Source organism: Cavia porcellus, unplaced genomic scaffold, assembly GCF_034190915.1.
Source record: "Cavia porcellus strain 051 isolate PalLab524CR breed Dunkin Hartley unplaced genomic scaffold, mCavPor4.1 scaffold_17, whole genome shotgun sequence".
Taxonomy (NCBI): Eukaryota; Metazoa; Chordata; class Mammalia; order Rodentia; family Caviidae; genus Cavia; species Cavia porcellus.
In genome coordinates this window covers 1,868,306-1,894,458 of record NW_026947500.1, presented here as the reverse complement: position 1 = coordinate 1,894,458, position 26,153 = coordinate 1,868,306, and the positions used below count along the sequence as shown (strand labels likewise).

Genomic DNA, 26,153 nt, shown 5'->3' with positions numbered 1-26,153 from the left:
TCCTGCCCACCTGTCCAGATTCCTCTCTACCTCTGGGCTTTTGGTTTACTTTTGTCTGACACATAGGTCACCTTAATAGACAAGCTACATGTGCTAATCCTATCTTGAATAAATAAAAATATTAATAATATTTAATAATAAAATTAATAATAATAGATGCATTTTTGATAAATTTATGATGTTATTAGAGATCACATTGATGACATTTGTAAGAAATTTAAAATTTTTTTTTATTTTAAAGAGATTAAGACCAAAGAGGACAGAAAAATGCAGATCACAACAGAGCAATGTAAGTAACATAGTACTTCACCACAAGACAACCCAATATTAGCTACCATAGTGTCTTTCTTTGAAATAGTTGAGCATACCTTCACACACCACAGTATCAAACATAACAAAATAGTATAAAACCATTCAAGAGAACGAAAGTATTACAGGGCACTAAGAACCAAATAGCAGAAAACGAACAATGACTACTGTATTATCTCATTTTCCATAAAAAATTTGTTTATATTATCACACATATTAAAATCCAATAAGATACAACATGATAGAACCAATGGAAACAGAAGAACAAAAGCATGGTAGGACTTCAAAGCAAGATGATATTAAAACAACAATGGCTGTCATAATGTCTTGTTTTCTTCAAACTATCTGTTCATACTATCACAGATAAGAAAATCAAATAAAAGAGAATAAAACCATTCCAACTAATGAATAAAAACATGATAAGGCTTCAAAGCAATGCAATGGAGAATAATGATTACCATAAAATCGTAGGTACTCTTACCATTTCTTACACTAGGGAGAATATATGGTATTTATACATGTGGGTTTGATTTATTTCACTTATGAGTATGGTCTCAAGTGTGTCCATGTATTTACAAATATCTCATGTGATCATTCTTTATAGCTGAGTAGTACTCCATTGTATAAAAATACCACAACTTTTTTTTATCCATTCCTCAGTTGATGGACACTTAAGTTTTTCCAAGATCTGGCTATTACAAATTGTGCTTCTATAAACATGTATCCCTCCTTTGTCTGAGGGACAGTTCACTAAGATATTTTGCCAGTTTGTGGGTTTACTTTTCACTGTGCTGGAGATTTCTTTTGACATGTAGAAACTTTTAGTTTAGTATATGGTGATAGGCGTGGGTCTAGTGTTAGTTTTTGGCATATGGAGAGCCAGTTTTTCCAGCACTATTTATTAAAGAGACTGTCGTTCTTACAGTGAACATGTTTGGCCCCTTTATCAAAGATAAGGTGGTTGAGTGTATTTGTAGTTGTATCTTCTAATCTCTTCCATTGATCTTCAGATGTTTTTATTTCAGTACCATGTTGATTGTATTACAGTAGCTTTGTAGTATAATTTCAAGTTAGTGATTGTGATGCCTCCTGCCTTGCCTTTGCTGTTTAGAATTGCCTTTGCTATTCTAGATCTCTTCTGGTTCCAGATGAATTTTAGGAGTGATTTCTCTAGATCTATAAGGTATGTTGATGGTATTTTCATAGGGATTGCGTTGAATCTGTATATGAGTCTTGGGAGAATGGCCATTTTCACAATATTTATTCTTCCTATCCATGAACAAGGGATGTCCTTCCATTTTCTGAGATCTTCTTCAATTTTTTTCAGGATATTATAATAGTCCATGTATAGATCTTTTACTTCTTTTGTAAGATTAATTCCTAAGTATTTCATTTTTTTTGGATGCTAGTGTGAAGGATGCAGTTTCTCTTATTTATCTCTCAGTGATATTGTTGTTATTGTATAGGAATACCACTGATCTTTGAGAATTGACTTTGTATCCAGCTACATTGCTGAATTTATTTATTTTATCTAGAATTCTGTCTTAGTTACTTTTTACTTGTTGCTGGGACAAAATACCTGAAGCCCAAGTTGGGAAAGGAAAGGTTTATTTCTTACAGTTTTTGGAAGTTTCAGTCCACACTCAGTTGGCTCCAAGGCAGTCAGGCATGGCTGGACCGCCATTCATGGCGGCTGCAAACAGCAAACAGGAACCAGCAAAAGGCAAGACACACCTTCTTCCTGCCATTACATCGCATCCTGGCTCCACCCCTAGGTGGGTGGAACACTGACACCATCAATCCAAGCACTAGACAATGAACAAATAACAAATGGACATTTTAAACTCATGAGGCCTGGGGGACACAGACATAAACTATGACAGTCTTTCAATGGAGTTTTGAGGGTCTTCTATATAGAGTATCATGTTGTCTGCAAATAATGATAATTTAACTTCCTCTTTTCCTATCTTTGCTCCTTTTATTTCTTTCTCTTGTCTAATTGCTCCAGCTAGTATTTCCAGTACTATGTTCAATAAGAGTGGTGATAAGTGACATCCTGATTTTAGGGTAAAGGCTTTCAGTTTCTGGCCATTTAATATGATGTTGGCTATTGATTTGTCATAGATGGCCTTTATCATATTGAAGTAAAGACCATCTATTCTAATTTTCTGTAAGGTTCTTATCATGAATGAATGTTGGATCTTATCTAAAGCTTTTTCTGCATCTATAGAAATGATTTTGTGATTCTTACTTTTGGCTGATATGGTGGATTACATTTATTGATTTCTGTATGTTGAACCATCCCTACATGCCCGGGATTAATCCTACTTGGTCATGGTGTATAATCTTCTTGATGATTTGCTGCATCCTGTTTGCCAATATTTTATTGAGCATTTTTGCATCTATGTTCATTAGTGAGATTGTCCTGTAGTTCTCTTTTTTAGCTGGGTCTTTCTCAGGTTTTGGTACTAGAGTAATATTTTCTTCCAGGAATGACTTAGGAAGAATTGCTTCCCTTTCAATTTCATTGAAGAGTTTGAGGAGTGTCAACATTAAGTCTTCTTTGTATGTCTTGTAGAATTCCACAGTGAATCCATCTGAGCCTGAGCTCTTCTTTGTAGGTAAGGACTTAATTCATTAATAGAAATTGGGTTATTCAGCAGTTTTACATCTTCTTGACCAAGCTTTGGTACTTCACATATGTTTCTAGAATTCTGTCCATTTCTTCTGTGTTATGGAACCTATGAGAGTAGAGGTTTTTGAAATAGGTATTGATGATCTTCTGTATTTCCACAGTCTGTAGTGATTTCACCTTTTTCATTCCTTATTGCATGAATTTGAGCTTTTTATTTCCTTGTTTAAATAAGGTTAGCTAGGGGCTTATCAATTTTATTTATTCTTTCAAAGAGCCAACTCTTCGATTCGTTGATTCTTTGGATTATTTTCTTAGTCTCTATTGTGTTAATTTCTGCTCTGATTTTTATAATTTCCTTCCTTCTTTTGGCTTTGGGCTTGACTTGCTCTTCTTTTCCTAGATGTTTAAGGTGTAGCATCAGGTTGTTTATTTGTTTTCATGATATGGGAACTCAGTGCAGTAAATGTTCCTCTATGGACCACTTTCATTGCATCCCACAGATTCTGGGAAGTTGTATTTGTATTTTTGTTTGCTTATCAGTATTGTTTCATTTCTTCTTTAATTTCCTCTATGACCCACTGACTAGTTAGGAGTATATTATTCAATTTCCATGTATTTGTGGTGTTTTTGCAGTTTCTTTTATCATTGATTTCTAGTTTAATGGCACTATGATCTGATAACATGCATGGGATAATTTCAACTCTTTTGCATTTACTTAAATATGTTCTGTGGGCTAGTATATGGTCTATTTTAAAAACTGTCCCATGTACCACTGAGAAGAATGTATGTTCTGATGTTGTTGGATGGAACACTGTATATATCTGTCAAGTCCATTTGTTCACATGTGGGATTCAGTTCTGTTATTTCTTTACTGATTTTCTGTCCCTTGGTGTCAATAATGTATTAAGGTCTCTTGTTTAATTGTGTTATTGCTTATTTGATTTTTCATTTCTGTTAATACTTGCTTTGTGTAGCTGATTGTTTCCCCAGATTGAAAGAAGGTCTCTGTGCGTAGCCCAGCTAGGTCCATGAAACCTGCAAAGCCCAGTCTAGTGTGGCTGGACACTGGGTGGGTCCTTAACCGCTGGGAGCAATGATCTTAAACTCTCCCCAGGCTCAAGCCAGTGTGCTGGAACTCCTGTAAGAAACATTTATGGATTCTGATTAACTCAAAGCAAGAAGCTATAGAACACCTGATATGTTCAGAATTGTCTTCTCTGAGTTAAATTTGGCTTTAACAACAAAAAAAAGATTCTATGTTTTGAGCAGCCCTGTTTTCTTTTGAACTGATATACATTTTGGAGCACTATTGTACTGTGAACTTTGTTCTTGCTGAATCTATTGTTTAGCTTTACATCAACATAAAATCCCTTCGAATGAAAACAAAAATTAAAAAGGATGTGTCTTAGTCACTTTATGCTCATCGCTGAGACAAAATACCTGATGCTCAAGTTGGGAAAGGAAAGGTTTATTTCTTACAGTTTTTGGAGGTTTCAGTCCACACTCAGTTGGCTCCAAGACAGGTGGGCATGGCTGGACCGCCGTTCATGGCGGCTGCAAACAGCAAACAGAAACCAGCAAAGAGAAAGATACACCTTCTTCCTGCCATTACATCACATCCTGGCTCCACCCCTATGTGGGTGGAGCACTGACACCATCAATCCAAGCACTATACAATGAACCATCACATATGAACAATGCAAACTCATGAGGCCTGGGGGACACAGACATAAACCATGACATTCCACCCCTGGCCCCCAGGACTCATGTACATCCTTTATACAAAAGACATTTAGTCCACCTCCAAGAGTTGCCAAAGTCCTAACAGCTTCAACATTGCTGAAAAATCCAAGTCCCAAGTCTCCTCCATGATCTGTGGCAAACTGTAAGCCCCTGTACAAAAGAAACAAGGTTAAACATTTCTGAAATGCAAAGGCACAAGATAAACATTACCATTCCAAAAGTTACAAACAGGAGAATAGAAGGCATTCGAAACAAAGCAATTCCAACATCCAGCAGGGCAAACATTAAGTCCTAGAGTTCTACACTCAGCATCTGAAGCAATCTGGTTGCAAGTTCCAAAAGGCTTGGGTGATTCCACCCCCAGGGCACTTCCAGCATTTCAACTCCCGCAGCTTTTCTCTTAAATCCTCTCTGCTTGCTTTTTGCAGCTTTCCTTGGATCATCCACATTCCTGGCTTTTCCAAACTTCTGGGGTCTCCACTGCACCTTCGGCTTCACCTTTACATCATCACAAATTGCCCTCTCAGGGGCACACTGCTTGGCCTCCCAGGCCCTTTGCAATCAAGGTGGAAGCCTTCTTACCCTCAGAATTCGTGCATTTTCCTTGCACCTAAAATCAGCACCTTGTGGATGCTGCCAAGGTTTGCGGCTAGCTGAAGCAGTGGCCAGGCTTTTCTCTCTCTTGGCTGTAGGGGTCAGTTGCCTGGATCGCAGGGCTCTGTTTACCTGATTGTGATGAAAAGCTTCTCTGGGTTGCCGCCATTCTGGAACCTCACATGGCCTCTGTCGCCATTCTGGAGCTTGGCACTCTGTAGCTTTTTCCTCTGAGCAAAATTTTTCATCTTTGCTGTGAGGCTGCACAGGGTGGGGACCTGCTTCCTGGGATGCCCCGGGACCATCTTTCTTATCTCTCTGTTTCTCCTCAGGAATCAAAATCTCAATTCTGTCTTTACAATCCACAGCCTTCCTGGAATCTTCCTTTCGACCAAATTCACAGCATTGTACATTATCCTGCTGGGCTCTTTGCTCCTGATTTGAGAGATATAGCTGGCTGAAAGCCACCAACAATAGCCACGCCACAGCTCAACATTTGGTTGCTTTTTAATTTTTTTTTCAAGATTAATCAGTCCATTGCCCTTTGTCTCAGTCTCAGGCAAAGTCTCTGGGCAGGAGCAAAATGCAGACAAACTTTCTGCCAAGCCATAACACACATCATGTGGAGTCCAACAACCAATGCAGTCCTTTCCAGCAGAAACCTCCCAAGCCTGGTCTTTACCATGAGGCTTTCTATCATCAGCCTTCTGGTCTCCTGAGCTCTGACCAGAACCTCCTCTACAGAACAGCCTAAGCTGCTCCAGCTCTATGCATCCAGGTGACATGTCCAAGCCTTTCCAAACTCCACCCACAAGCCATTTCCAAAGCCTCTTGAAAAACATGGCCAGGTATAGTCACAGCAAACGACCACACTCCTCAGTAACAAATTTCTGTCTTGGTCACTTTATGCTCGTTGCTGAGACAAAATACCTGATGCTCAAGTTGGGAAAGGAAAGGTTTATTTCTTACAGTTTTTGGAGGTTTCAGTCCATACTCAGTTGGCTCCAAGACAGGCGGGCATGGCTGGACTGCCATTCATGGCGGCACCGCCATTCATGGCGGCTGCAAACAGCAAACAGAAACCAGCAAAGAGCAAGACACACCTTCTTCCTGCCATTACATCACATCCTGGCTCCACCCCTCTGTGGGTGGAGCACTGACACCATCAATCCAAGCACTAGACAATGAACCATCACATATGAACAGTGCAAACTCATGAGGCCTGGGGGACACAAACATAAACCATGACAGGATGCTGTATCACTCTTTTTTCCATGGCTTCTTTTTCGCCCTTGGCATCTAGATTTTCAGCTTGCTCTTGACCAGTCTGAAGAAGGGCTTATTGGGCAGCTTGTTCACTTTATCTTCTTCTATCACATGACTTTTGTCATCACTTTCAGTTTAAAAGCTGGATGTTACAGGAAATGGGGGTAAGGTCACTGAAATTGATGAATTTCCTGTAAGGCTCTTTGTTAGAATTATTTGGCGAGTAATAATACATGAGCCTTTCCATTACATTAAAATGTCTGAGTTGTGTAGTTTCAAATATGTATTTATTTAAACATAAATCTGTTTAAAATCCAGGAAGAGGTTATATCAACTTCTGTTCCTAAATTTATCCAAAATTCCATCATTGTGTCTTTTTCTATTTTTCTTTCTTTCTTCTTTTCTTTTCTTTTTCCTCCTCCTCCTCTTCCTCCTCCTCCTCCTCCTCCTCCTTCTTCTTTTGTTAGAAAGAGTCTATGTAGTCAACGCTGGACTTGAACTCATGGTGATCCTCTTACCTCAGCCTTCTACATGGTGAGATTACAGATGTGTGCCTCAATGCCCGTCCCTTGTGTTTTTCTGAAATATCTAGGAGATGTCCTATGAAATACATGGATAGGAGAGAAACACTACTATTTAGGGTTAGTAAAGTTTAGAAATATTTGTTTTACAAAATTTGGCCTAGTTATTAATGAAAAGTGCTTTCAGATTTTTGTATGTTTGTGTATTTGATCTGCCTTAGCATGCTATTAGAATACAAACTTCATAAAGGAATTCACTGGTTCTTTTTTATTCTTTTTTTTCACTCAATACTTATCTAAAATATCTAGAACAGTTTCTGGTATATAGTCACCATTTCTTATATGACTTTCCTTAAAGGATTTAAATGTTATATTTCCTGCATATATGCATTTGACATCCTTTATAGCAATATTTTCTTTAATCATAATTCACATAAATTTTTGGCTATTTCTCACCTTCTATGGAGAAATATCATAATATTTTTAATATACTCTTCCTTTTAGAAGTTTTCACAAATTGTCCTACATTCTATAATCATGTTTTGAGATTTCTAAAAGTATTAGGTTTTCCTCATCTCTAAAAACCTAAGAAAATAGAATTTCACATCTTAAAAATGGCTGATAGTCATCCTAGCTTTATCAATAATTCATTCTTTCTGCACATATTAAGTCAATTTAATTTCAAGAAAGCAATGTCTTGGCCCTGAAGATAGTATAAATTGTCCTTGTTGACCTTTCACTCTGGGAAGAAGGACAGACAGTGGATTACTATATTCAACTGTGATGAGTTTTGCAGAAAGCAAACACAGAGTTCCAGGGAGCAAACTTTCTTCAGGGGTGATTTCCCTGGGGACGTCATATTTAAGTGTGAAGGCCACATGGGAATTATCCAGTTCAAGGGCAGTAGAAAAAAAAGTTCCTGACAGAGGAGATAGTAGCAAATTTAAAGATCTTGAGGAGAAAGAAAACTTGGTATATTTTTATTTTTTGAGGTAACCTATATAAACAACAATTTGCAAGCAAGGATTAATGTGGTATAGGATGAGGCCAGAGAGATTAACAGACACAAACTGTATGGAGTTGCTTTCAAACTTAGAGCCTTTTTAAAAGGAAAGTTTAAGCTTGTTTTAAACTTTAAGTGACATGGTAGGAATTGGTTAATGAAGCTGTTTCAGCTTCCTTGTACAGAGTGATATTGTGTGGGTCTTTGGAACACAGCTTTGGGAAAATTGATATGCTTTAAGTGAAAAACAATGGTGAGCTGAACTAGAGTGGCATCAGTACAGATGAGGAAAAGTCTATGGGACAAGAGACAGTCTGGGATATAAAACTGCTGCATCGTATTGAACAACTGAATTTGAAAAATAAAGGAAAGAGTGAAGTTAAGAATCAGCTCCTTCTGGATTTTTAGCAGAAGCCATGAGCTGAACAATGGGCATGATACTAAGGCAGGAAATACTTAGCTGGGCCAATGGTACTATGATCAATCACATACTCTGAGTGATCAGAGAACTTGCAAAAGTCTTTCTTCTTCAAATTTGTTACTTTGTTGAAATTAGTAACTTGGAAATCTGAACTTGGAAGGGTTTTACAGTTACTCTCTTTATACAGAAATACTGCACAATGATTATTCAGTCTCTGTCCACAAAATGCTAATGACAGTCCACATTCTCTCTTAGAAGATTCCTATTCTAATACTTGGCCGAGGATCTTGGCCACATAGACAATTAGTGGACTCAACCTGCTTGGTACAACAAATTAGGGATGTTGTACCTGCTTGGTATAACAAATTGGTACAGCAAACATGGGATGACCTTTTTTTGGGAGAATTTGAACTATAAGGCTTAGTGGAAGAAAAACACTGCTGGGGTTTGACACTACAAAAATGGTTATAGAGTCATTGCTGGAACAAGCCAGAGCCACACACAAGTTGAAAACATGGAAAAACAGAAAGCTGTAATATGAGGGAGGTTGTTTTCTGTAAAGGGGGAGACTGCAACAGGTTCAGTGAGAGAAGCAGGATGAAGAACACATGCCTAGGAGAAAAGTGTAAGAATAGGAGATGCTAGAAACTACTTCCATTTCCATGAAGCCTGACTATACCAACTACGTTGTAGTTCTGCAAGTGTTTCCTTTGTGTTCCAATAATGTACTTAAAATTATTCTAGAGTGAGGTTTTGTTCATTGTTTCATATGCTGAGTTGAACTAAAGTGGCATCAGCAGAGTCAGTGAGTAGAGTTTTCCTCTGTGTGATGAGCCAAGCTAAACACATGGGTGCTTAGGAAACATGTTAAATAAGTTCAGATCTATCATATCAGTGCCTATCTTAGTTATTTTGTCATTTCTGAGACAAAATACCCCAACACCCAAAGTTAAAGGAGGAATGATGTATTTAGCTCACAGTTTATAGAGGTTTCAGTCCACATTGGCTGTTTCCAAGACAAGGTGGTACATGGTAGAGGGCAACAGTTCACGGGGCAAAAGACAGCAAAAGCAGCAACCAAAAGAATTTGACGTCATCTTTCTGACCTTTCAAATTGTATGCAGGCTACTGGGACTAGGACTAGCCTGTCCAATTGGTGAACTGATCCAGCAATCAACCACCCTTACTCTCAACACCCTTGTTTCAGCTTTGTACTATGAACCAATCATACACTCCAGATTCAGCCATGCTGAAAAATCCCTGTGACCACACAAGGCTTTGGGGGATGTCAAGACACAAATCATAACAGTCCCCATTGAACATCATAAGGTGCCTGGATTCTAAGTCTTCTCTATGTGAAATATTCATCCTTAATTGTTCCTAACATGATTTGGTTTTATAATCTTTCCCAATTTTGTAACTCTCATCTGAATATTTTATGATTTATCAATTCTCTTAAAACAAAGAGCTAAGAATTAAATGGAATGTTTCATATATGAACTGACAAACTAGGATGAACAAAAGGTAAACACTACCCACTGTAACTTTGCAATAGTTTACTCACTTTTCAGAACTTATTATATTTGTTTTTTATTTTTAGCATTCATGATTTTCTATAAAATGTCATAAAATAATTTCTTTGAGTTAAACCATTATTACCTATTAAAACAAAAATACCCCTTGGTAGTATCAGCTACACATACCTCATAAAGGTGGATTAGTTAGAAAACATTGACTTTTTTTCAAAATGAAATCTAAAATATTATACATTTTGAGAGAACAAGGATTACTAAGCCAGAACATCTGATTATTACTAAGCAGTGCATGAAAATAGAGTTGGGTCTAAGCTTCTAAATCAATCAGAATACTTGGTGGAGTGAGTAGTGTCGGAAGAGAGATTTGTGTAAGGAAAGACAGTAGATGAGAGATGAAGAAGTATAAAAATCAATTACCGGTGGCAAATTTCTCCTACAAGCCATTCTCCAGAGGTGCTACTTAGAAATCACTGCATTTAAAAAATAGTCCAGGGAGTAAAGAGTAGAGAATAGGCAATTTCTGTCTCTCTGATCGTGGTGGCTGTCTGTGATAAGTGAGGATGATGAGGATGTAGTAAATATCTTTAAACTGTCAGTGGCCAGCTGCACATGGATAGGCCTCTGTGACAAAGTCACACAGACTGGTGTACCATTCTCATATCACACTGGGCCATAGTTCAACATCTTCTTCACTCCTGATAAAGGATAGTCAAACACTGATTGTTCAGATTACATCACCTTTGGTATGTGTGGGAAACTGAGAAGCAAACATGACAAGACTTTTGACTTAGCTGTAAGTGACTCCAAGGGCAGAGCCCTTCCTTCACGCGGACTTCAATCTCCAGCCATGCTGAGCTCCGCCGCTTGCAAACTGATGCCACCTGTGCTAGTAATCTGTCCATACACAGTAAGTGATCTGCATACACTTTCATACAGTTGCATCTGGCAAGGTTACTTCTGCCAGCGGAACATCTGCCTAACTGTGTGTGCCTAAAACCAAAACAGAGCTTTCTCACTTTTTTCTGGGCCAGGTTTGACTGGGGAAAGAAGTGTTTTGCCAAAATAAAAAGTGAAAGTAACCTTGCTTCTTACAGCTTCTCAGGTCTTACAGCGACTCTGTGGAACTACAGGTTCGTGTTAGCCTTTGTAAGATCACAATGCTTAATCTCCGTAGGGTTATCAGTCCTGTCATGTATTATAAACCCTCCAATCATGGCAGTGGGAACCAGTGTTTCTATTTAATACCCGGAGAAATGGTGGAAGTTTGCGATTGATACCAACACAATGATGGGAAAAAGTGTCCAGAGGTGCTGCTCACATAATCTCACTTTACAACATCTTGAAAATTCAATAGAAAGGACTCCACTAACAATACCATTACATACTGCTGATCATTGTTCTCAAATGTTTCCTAAAGCTCTAAAAGCATAACTTAACAATAAAAATACTCTATAAATACATCCTAACAATATACACAACTGTGTTTTTCCTTTAGAAACAAAACTACACAGTATTAGTCACAAGTTTTTAATTTTACTTAAATGATTTCATGATTAAACATCTAAATAAATGAGCCATCATTTGACATTAGCAAGTATTTCCAAAAGATTTAGGAAAGGGGATAAATATGTTATCTTGGAAAAACAGCAATCTATTTAGTCAGGAGATGTATTTTATTTTCATGTACTGTACCTCATTTGAAAGCAATTTGGAGAAAATAAGGATTTCTTTCCAAACATTATATATGGTTTTAAAATTTCCTGCTATAAATGTCAATGATTTCTGATTTTATCTTTGGCCATAGAGATTTCTAGAATACATATATTTTTCAAATGAGTGGAAAATGGTAGGAAGTTACTACCACATCCTGTCCAAAAAACAAACAGATGAGAGGCAGACATGCAAAGTATGTGCCAGCTCTTGAAAGATTTCAAACTAGTTCAGAAAAATATACTTTGTGCTTCCTGTTTGTACTCACATCACGGAACAAAAGAGTCCGTACCAGTATGCATTAGAAAAACTTCCAATATTATTTCCCTAAGGATATTATATTACTTCATTCTGCAATGGGAAAAACAGCAAATTAATAATTTTTTACTTAATAATTTAATTCTAAAATACTCATCTTAATTTTTTCAGTTTAACAAGTCTAAACTTCAAATTTGAATATTATTGATGATGTTGAACTATGAATGTCAGATATTGCTAAAATGATTTTCAACTCCATTGGGGTAATCATCTGCATTTTAAAAATTCATTCTTATATCAAAACACATTTTGAAAATGTCACATGAAATTTCTTAAAATTTATTAGGATATAAAATATTTAATGCAAGTTAAGATAGACATTGATAATTTAAATAAAATTATATATTTTTAGCAATATCCTAAATTGTTTCTTATTGTTACATATTGTTATGTTATTGAGAAAGCTGGTGTAGTATTTTCTTAAACTATATCTAGAATATATTTTTTATAGCTGAATTATCAGGATAAATTTCTGAAGCCTGTTTTTTACTAAGAATCTGAATAATTATCAGTTTACATTTTATTTAAATACTTTAAAATGATTATTTGAGGTTACATTCTTTGTTGGCAATTTGAGGTTATATTCTTAGATGGCAATTTTATGTATTCTGTCAGATTTGTTTACAGGTTTTATAAACAACATTTATTGGAAAATGCCAGAATCATCAGAAGAGAAAGGTTTAACTCCTTCAAACATAGTAAAATGATCAAACGTTTGGAATCGAAGCAAATTGTAAAAATATGTCTTAACTGAGACGCTTTGCCTTAAGGAACTGTGCCTTTGTGTTTGATGATTCTTCCATAAACTTGAGGATATTTTTAAAAATTGACCCATTTAATGTAAGAGAGTTGGTGAACAAGGAATTCTTCTTACAACTTTTTCCACTAGACACTATAAAACTCCAGCACCTTGCATTTCTGGCATCTGCAGTTGAACCTCACAGTTGAATGTTGCCAGATCTTTTTCTGAAAAATGGAGCTAAGTCTATACCATGCACATCATCTGGGTGAAATTCAAGTCAGACAGAAACCTAGTTGGTTCTTGAGGTCTCATGTGTTTTGAGCAGTGAGAAGACCAAAACTTCAGTGGGACAGAAAGCAAATTACATACAGGGAGAAAAAAAAAAAAGCATGAAAAAAGAGAGAGAGGCCGAAAAGGCAAGAGTAAAAAGAAAAAGCAAAGAAATCCAAATTTAATTTGGAAAGACTGCCTCTCTGCTTCCTAGTGCTTCTGCCCCCCAAACTGTGCTGCCTTTAGACATCAGAGAGCTCAGCTGCAACATAGATCATGTTTGTTGGACCTACTTGATAACTGATTAAATTTTTCACTTATTTTTTGGTAGCTAGTGATCTTTAATTTTCTTTCCTGCAGAAATTGACTATGACATGCCAATAAATATTATTTTTCTAAGCCAGACTTTGGAATAGTTTTAGAAGGATACTATAAAAACTATCAACTTGATAATTATAAATAAGGAAATTCAGACAGCTGGATCATCCTTGATGCATCTTAGTTAAAAGCTGGGGCCACTTTTATTTCCAGATACAATTCTTAAAATAGACTTTACTGGTCTGTGTTTTGTTTAGAGATACTGTTTCTACCTGCATTCTCTTTGCTCGGTGGTTTATGTTAACACTCTAATGAATGCTTTATTGAACAACTCAGTCAATCTGGAAAGTAACTGCATCAATGCAGAACTCTTTATAAAAGTGGGTACTTCGTGGGGAATTCAGTCTTGCATGCGTTTTATTTTCCTAAGGACAATGGTTTAAAATCAGTGCTGCAACCAACAGGCACAGAGAGGAGCCACAAACATAGGAATTTTAAATAATTAATATATGTGCATGGAAATAATGTTTCAAAATTGGAGTCAGAAGCAGCTTATGGGGAAAAATGAAGTTTAAGAAGAGTTACAGAAACAGCAATTATATTATTTCTGGTTAAGAAATTTGTCTGTTTACATTGTTTTGGGAAACAAAGTTTAAAAGACCTAAGAAGACACATGAACAGCCTAAAAATAAAAAGAATCTTTCTAGTTCTGCAAACAGTATATGTGACTTTACGGTCAGAAACATTCTTTATAGAGTGTAGTATGATTCTATTTTCTTAAGTTTCATCTTATTTTTGATTTGTAGATAATAATTTACAAGTTTGAATAATTCACAATAGCTAGAAGAGAGAATTTCGAATGTTTCACTATAAAACAGAAATGTTTGAGATGAAGATTTTGTAATACCAACCTTGTAAATATAAACTTATTCCAGAAAACACCTTATTCATAAAGAAAGTAAGACAAGTGATTGCTTCTGTATTTTTTCCCCTTTATTGCACAAATTCCACTTACTCTAACACAGAATTAGGGAAAAGGTTATCAGAGGTGATTTGCAGTGAAAGCAAAACTAGTCATTATCCAGGCAGGTTGCTCACAATACTAAAATTGAGCAACGATGTAGGAGAAAATTATTTGTTACTCATAATCTCTACATTAGAAATGTCAATAGAATATTGGAAAACAGTAATAAAAATTGTAATAAAAACAGGATAAACACTCAGGTGAAGGAGATGTTCTTCAAGATCTCATTCAAAAATAGCAAGTGGAACCATTCTTTTCAGTTTTCTTAAATTAGTTTAACTCCAACATTCTTTTTGGGCAAGAACTGTTACAGCTTTTTGGAGGACATGAACTTACAAGTTTATTTACCACTGGATTTAGATGTTTAAAAATCTAATATTGTAAATTACATGATGAATTACAGTGGCCTAACTAACTGCTTTATGGAAAAAAATTAGTAACATCATATGTTATATAATATATTCATGAAAGTAGCTTTTACAGTATTATTTTAAGGTCATTTATGGCAACTATTTTTCTTGATTGATAGTGATATTGACCTTGCAATAGATTGGGAAAAACACATTTTTCATCTTTAATATCTGGGAAAGAACTGACTTCTTACATAACTAAAATTTTCCTAATTTGTAAATTATTCACTTCTTACTAGGCTATGTATCTGAGCCTGTGTAAACTGTGTTGCTCAAACTTTACATTCTAAAGATTTTTTTTAAATGAGAAGACAAAAATAATTTATACTGTTGAATACTAAAATAAATTATAACTCTTGACAATTAAGTAGCTATCATTTCTATCCAGAGTTAAACTTGATTCAAATTGCTAGTTACCTTTCAAATATTTCTTTTTAAAAACCTGAATTTATGTTTAAGTTTGCACACTAATGATATTTGAGTAAGAACTTTTTAAATGCACATGTAAAATTACAACTTTATTTTTTATCTCTTTTTGTTTCAATTATCAAAGGTATTATTTCCTCCTTTTTTACTTGATATTAGTCCAATATTCAAAGAAACTCTGTACAGCTGACTCAAATCAAATCCAAATATTTCATCTGGGCTGTGACCTCCATTAATCAGCTCTTCCATAACATTATAATTTAAAGCAATACCAAATCATGTCCCATTCCTGAGGATTTCAGTCCAGTGGGAATAACTGTATGTAACACGATTTGGCAATAGAAACATAGTGAACAGAGGGGTTGTGGATTTCACCCTAACTTCACAGAATACTTCAAATTTCTGTTTTGACCAGGTAGTTATTTACTTATTCTGTGTGGGTTAATTTACTTCGACAATATGTGCATGGCACAAATTGGCAACTTTCCCTCTCTTTTTTGTCTTTTGACCATATCCAGCCTGGCTGACCCTCAGTGGTTTTCAGGTCTGGAGATCTCCTCCCAGATCTGTTGCCTGTAGTTTTTTGAAAGAATAAACGTGAATGAGATGCTGCTTGAGTAGTTTGCTATCACATGAATAAAAGCCACATTTATTTGTACCTAAGTCAGGAAGAGGATTCTTTTCTTCTCAGTAGCTACCTTTGAATTTCTGTTCTGAGAGCTTGTCCGGATTCTGAGAGAAAGTGTGGTGTGGTCCAGTGGCGATGTCTAGCCTGGGGCATAGAAGTGAAAAGTTTGCCATCCCAGATATGGGTGCAGAGTTCAGCAAAGAACCACATATGCTTATCCAGAAATCAGAAAATGGTTTGGACATATTTGCATGCCAATTTCAACTTATCTCTGGCTTGACCTGAGAAGAATAACTATATAAAATCAGATTGCAATGGTTTAAAACAAAAAGTCAACAATAAAATGAGTTCACACGTTGGCAGGGGTTAACTGACTTTTGCCTAAAGCTAAGCAGAAAAAAAACGAATGTTGATCTTGTTTCAGCACTTTAAAAACTGGTTGATACCTGGCAATAACCTTAGCTGTACTCAACTGTGGGCAGTGAACAGTGTTCTCAATTTGTATTTCAGGTTACTATAGACAAAAGAACAATGGGTATATAAAAGAAACACAGAAAGACAGAAAAAAAGAAAATTTATTCAATCAAAGGAATCTTCGGTTAAAAACCCCAAATTTTAGAGCATTTCAAGAAAACATATATTTACTAAAATATATCTAATTGTGATAGAATACTATTCAATGAGATGGAAGATTTTTTCAAATTTAGTTTCTTTCTGGTAGGGTTCAAATGGGGAGAAATAATCCTATCTCAGTTTCAGAAGTAAAGGCTTAGCTAATTTTTTTCCAACATGTAGAGAACTAAGAAATCATCCAAATATTCTGATTATATTTAATGGTTAGAAACACTTTCCACTCCAGGTCTGACTGATCTTGTACCATATAGCGGTGCTTTTTACTTGGAAGCATAGCTAAAGAACAGTTCTTATAGTCCTTTTTTAAAAAGATAAATTTCTATTTTCTATTTCTATGTTCATGAAGCAAAAAAGACAAAGATCTTTTTTTTAAAGACAAAGGCCTTTTTAAAAGAAAAACATATGTAAAATTTGAAGTGTGTTTTTATAAATTCTCACACATGTATTCAGTAACTATTTCTCATCAATAGCACATGTACAGATATAACAGTCTACAAACACGTCTGATTATTGGGCCATCAATTTCACTCATACCAAATAAAGTAGTTTGACTTTATTATTTACATGATTCTTAAAATATGCAGGCCATTGACCACACAAATAAACATGGGCTTTTGGATCAGCATAAAGCCTGATGTTTATGAACAGAGTTCTTTGTATTTTTAACAATATCTGGCACATTTAAGCAAAACTCTTTCCTGAAATATGGAGCCTGGATAATTGTGTGCTTCGTGATCTGCGCTGGGTCGGGGCTCCAAACTCTGCTCTTCAGGCAGACAAGAGTACAAAACTCTGTTATTGCCATTTGACATTTTCTTTGCAAGATTAAGTCAGTTGGTAAGTCTCCACTTCACAGTTCTTAGAAGCCCAGATTTTCCGTCATAGAGCAATGTGGTTCTGATTATAATGTTACAGAAACCCAGGCTTAGTACCTGCGTTCTGCTAGCAGTTCTTCCTCTCATTCCTCTGTCACAGGAACACCCGAGGCTTGCTGTCTCACCCTTTGTTGTCTGCAGTGGTTGGGGAGACTGAGAATCCTAGAGGGTGTGAAGATAGACGATCATCCACATTTCAAATTACGGAACAATGTCCTTAAATTTGAGAAGAGAACGATGGAGAAAAGGCTTAAAACTAAAAATATTTTTCTAGTGTGCAGCTGTGGCTCATGTAGTGCTTTATTTCCTTCACAAACCAGTTCAGTTTGTGAGCAACAGCTTATGTTTGAAAGGAACACTGTTAAAGATTTTTAGGTGGACTGCACAGTGTTCCAGTTCTGCTCAGTGTTTGTAAGAATTATTGCACACAGTATCAGCTTTGCTCCTCTGGCTTTTTAAGTAGGTTCCTAACGCAGCTGCCTCCTTTTATTCTTGTTCTCTCACGATTATTTCCCTACAGAAAATCCCAAGTCATTTTTTCCTCCCAAAGTGACTGTAGATGAGGTTGCTCATAACTCTTGGTGGAATTCTCCAGTGGTTTCTCACTACACTCTGATCAATATTCAATTTCTTTTCCGTGACATCCAGAGCCTGACGTGATCCAGCTGCACCGTTTTCTAACCTAATTCTCACCACTCTCCTTGTTTCACGTAGTTTCCATGATGGTTTTTCTTGTCCTTGTCTTTCCACGTTGTAGCCTCCTCACGGAAGATCTCTGCTGTCCTACTCCCGCTTCTCATTCATCCTTTAAGTATGCCTCTTTGGGCCACCTCCTCTGAGAACTCTTCCTGGCCACTTCATATAAAGAACCCCCTCGGAATTCTTTACAGCTCTGCTTCAGTGTGCTTGCTTCCAGCACTCACTACCTTTTAATATTACCTGGTCTCTCAGCTTACTTGTGCAGTTTTGTTTCTCTGTATAAGAATGTGTGGTCTCTAGGGAAAGAGACAGATTGTGTGGCACACAGGCCCAGGAGAGGGACAAAAGCCAAATTACCGGATTTACCTAAGTTCTTGATTAGCCAGAAAAAGTTCAGGATTGGTTCGGGATTTCAATATACTACAGTTAACTCAAAGCCCAGAAGCTTTAAACACTAGTTTATATGTTTTCCTTAGTTCTTGGTAGAACCCTTCACTTTTTAGCTTTTACTAGTGACTAGAAAGAGAATCTAAAACATGCCTCGGTGCTTAGTTAATGCTAAAAAATTAGAATCCGATATTTTATTTTCAATGAGTTGAATAATTCCATATTTGTTATATAATTTATAATTCTGATAAAAATCCAAGTTTCTTAACATAAAGGGAAAAATTAGCTATACCCCTTCCCCCACTTCAGTGCCAGCAAGGCAATTTTTCATATTCCAAAAATGTAAAAGCAAGTCAAGAGTTAAAAATACCACTGCCAGTTTTCATCTGAGCACCTTTAAAGAATAGGTATTACTGTAACTGCTAGCAAAAAACCTTCTAAGGAAATGTCCTTAGTCCCCCATCCCCAGATGGAATTAATGTTAGGTGATTCATCCAAGTAGAGGAAACCCTCCTGTTCCTCACCACACCCACGGCCCCGCCTCTCCCTGATCATCTCTCACATCTTTACTAACAGCCTATTTACTGCTTGAATGTATTAGCTCTTTCTGGCTTCCTTTTGATTTCCTTAAAGTTTTACGTTACCAGATTCTCCTTCTTCTTTTCTATCATTTTATTTAAATCAAGCAAAAGGCCAGGGAGTAGAGCCTGATATTCAGGAAATTAGAAAGAAAGGATGGGGAAGAGACTCTGATAAGCATTGGGAGACCCGCCAGAGGTCCAACAAATCTTTCTGATGAAGAAAGCAAAGACCCATGCCAGGTGACGTAATTCCTTTCCAAAGAGAGCCAGAAGGAAGACTGGAAATGGCGAGGGCATTTACTCATCTTCTATAGCGCCGATCTCTCCTTTGTGTAACCAGAATCTGCACGTCCTATTTCAGGGCCATTCCAGGAGCCACAGTTAAGAGTATTCAAAGACGCTGGCTATTGAATAGAATTGGATTGGCTGCTAAAGGCTAGATTTTCAGTTTTGATGGATAAAACAGTGGAATTTACTTCCACTTCTCTCCTCACATTTTGGTAATACCATTATTTACTGTTCTATAGCCCAAATGTCATTTCCCACAGGTACAAGCAAGAGATAAGCAACTTTTAACCACCTGGATTGGTTTAGTTCTAAGAAAAAATGAGCCTCAGCATATAAGTAATTAAGAAAAAGGTTTCTTCTATTATTAAAAAAGATAAAACAATGTCAGGGCTTGAATGTGCTGTATAGTACACAAGCTGCCCCCCGTCTTCAACTTTATCGGTCACAGTCAAAATGTTGAACCCAGTTTAACATCTTAAGTTATAATACTGTCTTAAGGTTCAATATAATACTAGCTAGGTTCATAGGAGATGTTTGATAGCTTATCACCTTAGAAATCATAGATAATTAAGATAGTTATACAGCTAGTTTCTCTTAATTCATTGAAAATAAAGTTTTGTGCTAATATTGTTTGGACAAGATATCATGCCTCTATCCTGTACTCTGAATAACTACTATGAAGACAACAATACACAATGTATTAACTATTGTAACTGTCCTGTTAACCTGTTTTGAAACATGGTTTCATTGATAAGTCTTTTTTCCTCTTTTCTTTTTTCCACTTTACAAATAAAAAAAAAAGAAATCATAGAGGTAATTTAGACTCAGTGAGAAATAAATACTCTTATTTATAAGAAATAAATATCTTATTACTGCCTTGCTTCTCTCAGTATTGAGACAAAATACTTAATACTCACAAGTGAAAGGGGGAAATGTATATTTTATAGAAGTTTATAGAAGATTAGTGCATAATCAACTAGCTCCAAATTAGGGTGGCATGGGAGAGAGGCACCACAGAGGAGAAACAGTTCCAGGTGGTGAGAAGGTAGCAAAGTAATCAAAAGACCCTAGCAGGTTCTTTTTGCCCATTTAATATTTTATCTAGGCTTCCAGGATTATGGTGGGTGCCAAACCAATCAGCAGACTTATTTAGTTATCACATCCTTTTAATCCCAGGACCCTCAGTTCAAGTACTGCATCATGAGTTAATCACACACTCAAAATCCAGCCACCTTTAAAGAAGCCCAATCTATGACCTCATGAGGCTTTGGTGGGGGAGGGGCATCTAGGCACAAACCATCACATTCCGTTTCTGACCCCTGAAGACTCAAGTACAATTGTTTATGCAAAAGGCATTTAGTCCATTTCTAAGAGTTGCCAAACTCCTAACAGTTTCACCATTGTTAGAAGTCCAAGTTCAAATCTCCTTTAAGATTTAAGGCAGACTTAGCTGTGAGACACTGTACAGATAAAAAGAATGTTAAACATTCCAACATACAAAGGCATAAGATAGACAGTTACATTGCAAAAGGTACAGAGAGGGGATACAAAGAAATAGTCAAAAAGCAAAATCAAAATTCAGCAGAGCAAGCATTAAGTCCCATGGTTCCATGTCTAGCATCCTGCACAATCTGTGGAAAGCTGTGAACTTCAGAGGGCTGCTGGCTCTTCCCTGTAGCACTTCCAGTGGTTGTAGCGTCCGTGGTTCCTCTCTCGGGCCATCTTTACTCCCTCCTTGAGGTCTGTGTTACTTCTCCAAACTTCTGGAGTCCTCACTGACTTTCAGCCTCACAACTTCACACACTGCCCTCTCAGGGACACACTGCCTGGTCTTCCAGGCTTTCCGAAGTCTGTATGGAATTCTTCCTGACACCACAACTCTTATATTCTGCATGTACTTAAAACCAGTATCATGCAGATGATGCCACGGCTTTCTGCCAGCTGGACTAGTAGCCAGACTTCATTCTTTCTTGGTGGTAGGAGTCAAATGTCTATGAACCAAATTCTAAGGAATAACCTCGCTAGGCTTCTGTTATTCTGGAACGCGGTACTCTGGGGCTTTTTTCTCAAAGCAGTTTTTCACCTTTGCAATTCTGAGGCTGCAAAAGCTAGAGTCCTTTGGTTATCACGAGTCCTCTGGTTAGTCCTCAGGCCATCTTTTCTGTTGTATTCTTTTGAAATTCTTGCCTTTTCCTTGCTAGTCTTTTCAGTGACCAATTTCCCCTCCGTTCTATCTTTGCAGGCCACAGTTTTACTGGTGCTTTCCTTCTAGTTAAATTCATGGCATTTCAAATCATTCTGCTCTTGCTCTTTGCTCCTCATTCTCAGCATAAATCTGGCTAAAAGCCTCCAGTAGCAACCATGCCACTGACTCAAAATTCTTCCTTGAAGAAGACCTCCTTGAAACTTCTTCTGTATGATTAAGTGTTCCATTGCTCTTAATTTTATTCTCAGGCAAAGTCTTTGGACAGAGCAAAACACAAATTTTCTGCTAAGGTATAACACACATCATCTGCAGTCCAACAGCCAATGCAGCCCTTCCTCTCAGCAGAAACCTTTTGAACTTGGTCTTTATCTTTAATTTTTCTATCAACATTTTGGTCTTCTGACTTCTGACCAGAACTTCCCATTAAGTACAGCCTAAGACATTTCAGCTCTACTTTTTCAGCCACGTCTCTGAACCTTTCCAAACTCTTACCACAAACCAGCCCCAAAGACTATTTAACTGAATGGTCAGGCAGATTCACAGCAACAATCCTACTTCTCTGGTACCAAATTCTGTCTTAGTCACTTTTCTCATTGCTGAGACAAAATACCCAACATCCACATGTTAAAAGGCAGAAAAATTTATTTGACTCACAGTTTGTAAAGGTTTCAGTCCATAAAGACAGCAGGGAATGGCAAAGAGGCATTGCAGAGAAGAAACAATTTATGTCAGGCAGAAGGTAGCAAAGCAATCAAAGGGCCTTGGCAAGGTCTTTCTGTCCTGATCTAGAATGCCGGGTATAGGACAGGTGCCAAATCAATCAGTGGACTAATTTAGTAATCATATATCCTTAATCCTAGTATTACACCACAAGTCAGTCTCTCTATATCCAGCCACCTCTGAACAAGCCCCACCTAAATTACAGTGAGGCTCTGAGGAACCATCTAGGCACAAAGCATAGCATACACTAAAAAGCCACAATGTTCTTTTCCAAATATGTAGAAATCGAAACTTTTATATATAATGATTTTTATTATTATATGGCTACATAGAGACCACATTAAGTAAAGACTTTTATGAAATTAGGTACAAGGTTCAAATGAAAATGTTGAAACAGGTCATTGTCTTGATCATGAGTGCAAGACGTAAAATAGAGTTATTTTTTTTTTAAAGCAAACTAAAATATTTACAAAATAAAATATTTACTTGAGCAGATTTTTAAAAACTCATCTAATTGTATGACTTGCATATAGACAGACACAACCTGTACCTACCATGGTAGCTTCTTGTTTCTTATTTTTCTTTCATATTATTAAGACAATGTTATTTTAACAGACTGTATTTTATTAGCCTGATTTCATTTTGACATCCAACTTCTCACAGATTTGCTAAAGTAACATTTAAGATTATCTGAGGAAGTTTGCCAGCATAGAAATACTTTTTCTATTTTTGCTGTTTGAAAGTACCATATACTAATTGTTAAAAATCAAATCATACAAAAAAAAAAAACACAAAATAAAGTCAGACTCTACAGAAAGCTTTTTTAAAAATTTGTGAGACTATTACCCAGACATAATTGCTGTTTTGATCTATATTATTCTGGCCCTTTTCTATGTGGTCATTAACATTTTCTTCTGAAATAGAACCATGCACATATTGTATTTTCAATCTTATTTTAAATTAAAATGTGCCATCAATTTTCAAAGTCAGCCAATAGATATTTATATTATTTTAATAAGTCTAATTTTATTTTAATACCTTAATTTATTTTTATCAATTCTCCTTTTGGAAACCACATATATTTCTTTTTCTCAACTACTTTTACTAAGAAAACTTTTGCACTTGCTTGTATGATTGTTTCAATAGGATTAATTCCTAGCATTGAAATTGCCAGGGTAAGGAAAAGTCAGTTTTAAAGATTTTGTGTTGTACTTCAAAAATGCCCTCTTAAGTTCCCATTTATGCCTACCATATATGTTTGTGAGTGGCTTTTCTTTATTATTAACTCCAGATTCTATGGGTATTTTAAATTTGGACTTTGTAGTAATATAAAATAAGTCAATTTAATTTACTTTGCTTTGTTCACTGCTTATCATGAGAAATTTTTATATAACTATTGACCATGATTATACTTTTTGAATATTTATTTTTTATTATTATTATTTTTAATTTTGAAGGTAGTAAAATGTAGTAGAACAAGACAGAACAAAGCCAGTCGAGACAATGCAGTGAAATTGGTACAGAACTTGAGGGCAGGATACGGGGATAACAGTAATGGGTTCCATAGTATATCTAGTTATCTTCACAATACTTGTCCATTCAATCAGGTATAGCAAAATCAAATGAAAAACAGAACATTATTAAAACTTTTCAAAACAGAATACTGAATAGAGCAAAACGACTTATTTATTATTAAAGATGTTAGTTTTCTACTGCTAATTCATATTTTTTCTGACTTATTTTTCATAGGTCTCATATACAATGGCTACAGCTTGTCATTTTGCATATTCATAATTTTAAGATTCATTTCTACAATTCATAATATTCAGAATTTCAAATGTAACATAGCAAAATGAGTATGGCCAGTAAAGGCCCGGACAGGTAAAGAAATAGGAATGGACTTGAGAGAAAGATCTAAGGTACTCTAGATATTGTTTAAAACAGTAACTAAATTGCAGTAGGATCATACGTAAAGAAAATTTCCTAATAGTTAACGTTTTTAAGTTAATATGCTCTAGAAAGAGATGTTAGACATTTCTTCCATGAAACTTTTCACATACCTTTTTTTCTGGCTTATATTATCCATAAAGATGGGTCCAATGACCTCTCAAGATGTTCTTTGCCTCTGGGTAATTTTGTTCTTCACCCATGAACTTGAGTTCTACAAGCCCTAATTCAAGGTCCTGTTTAGTAAATGTACTGATACTATCTTTATTTTCCTTCCCAAAAATCGTTTATAAAAAATAAAGAAAAGATAAAAAAATTCTAAAGTCTATTGTGAAGTCTAAGAACAAATGAGTAAGTTTGTCTTTCAATTCTTCCTAATAGCAAAAAACATGCACAGAAGTCTGTGAATCATCCTTCTAAGCTTTAATTTCTTACTGCTCTCTTGTGGCCATTCAAATGAACTGTCCAGAGGCTTTAAAAAATAGATCCTATAATATTAATAGGAAAAGTGTTTCAAGTAGAATCATCCTGCTTTGTTTGCATAATGATTTTAGAATTTTTGACATATGGACACCAAAGCCATAAAACAATTTATTATCAAGTAGTGGATAGGGGTTGCAGAATAACAAATGCCTATACACTTCTTAGTTCTTAGTAAAAGCAGCCACGTTATTATTCAGCTGTGAAGTTATCAAAAGGCTGAAGTTTACAATATTTTTGATCATTCTGTCGATAAAGTAATACATTGCCCAGCTTGTTTGTGGTTTGGGGATTATTAGTATGGTCTAAGTATAGTCACTGTAATTTAAAACAGCCTCTTTTCAGGGAGAGAAAAATTGAAATACTGGCTCTACATAACAGTGCAAATAAGATTTGTCTAATAAGTAAAATTATTCCCTTGTATTTGGGTCACGTAACACTCTGTGAGTAGAGAGGGTCCAGAAGATGTAGTTTCAACAATTTTAGAAAAGTGAAGTAAAATGCTTTATTCTTCCTATTGTGTGTATCAGTCATGCAAATCGTTATGCCCTCTAACAAATGTCTAATTCATTTGACCACACTTTCTGTGACCACATCTATTCAAACATGCCAGGATTTAAGCACAGCTAGTAGTTACTCGGCTGTAGTTACCATGTACATGTTGATGTAGTTATCTTGCCTTCAAGAAAAGATGCGTGCTGTTCCAGGTATCACGCCACAGAGATAGAGCTGGATTCAGAGTCTTACAGCAGCATGTATTTGTCAGTTCCTAACTGTAGTGTAGTAACCATTCTTTCTTAAAAGCATAGCCTCAGAGAGGCTACAGTTTACTGTGTGATACGGACATAATCAAAGAGTGACATGAAAGAATATATAACTACAAGCATACCAAAAGAAGAAGGATACAAAAACTTTACCTGGTTATGGCTATATGAGGAAGGACCTGAGAATGAGATTCTACAGCCAAAAATGTCAGGAGAATAGAAAGTAAAGAGGCAAGAGGAGGAAGCAGAAGAACTGGTATACGCAAAATCCAACAAATGGAAGATAAAGGGTCATTAGCTGTAGTAATTAAACAAGACTTCCTCTTGTGGAATAGTGTAGGATAATTTAAAGCTGACATGTGTAGGTTTTGGGAGTGCATTTGAATAGTTGGGCTTTGTTATGTAACAGTATAAGAAGGGCATCAAGATGCCTTAACCAGGTGCTAATAAAATCTCCTTGTGTTTGAAAAGGTCATTCTGCCTTCAATATGGAAAATCAATAGACAGAAGATAGGTTGACAAAAAGAGAGTTCTTTGAAAGTGTCTCAGCTACTTCCCGCATTGCTCATTAAGACAGAGATAGGAGAAGTGGGGAGGCAGGTAGACGTTGTCAGGATGCACTGTTAGGGACCCACCTTCTGTCTGAAGCCACATTTAGCTACAAACTCATCCATGCACTATTTCACTGCTGAGTATCACA

At 36.2% G+C, this 26,153-nt stretch overlaps 1 long non-coding RNA gene across 2 annotated transcripts; it reads right to left on the bottom strand.

Moving 5' to 3' along the window:
- Positions 1-205: 205 nt before the first annotated feature.
- LOC134470831 (uncharacterized) lies at positions 206-24,588 on the bottom strand. Of its 2 annotated transcripts, none has more exons than XR_010039983.1 (2): positions 24,323-24,588; positions 206-4,837 (listed from the first exon to the last, which is right to left on the bottom strand). It is a non-coding gene; the product is annotated as an uncharacterized LOC134470831 (long non-coding RNA). The 2 variants fall into 2 exon arrangements; XR_010039982.1 differs by having other exon boundaries at positions 206-4,082.
- Between the last annotated feature and the right edge of the window lie 1,565 nt (positions 24,589-26,153).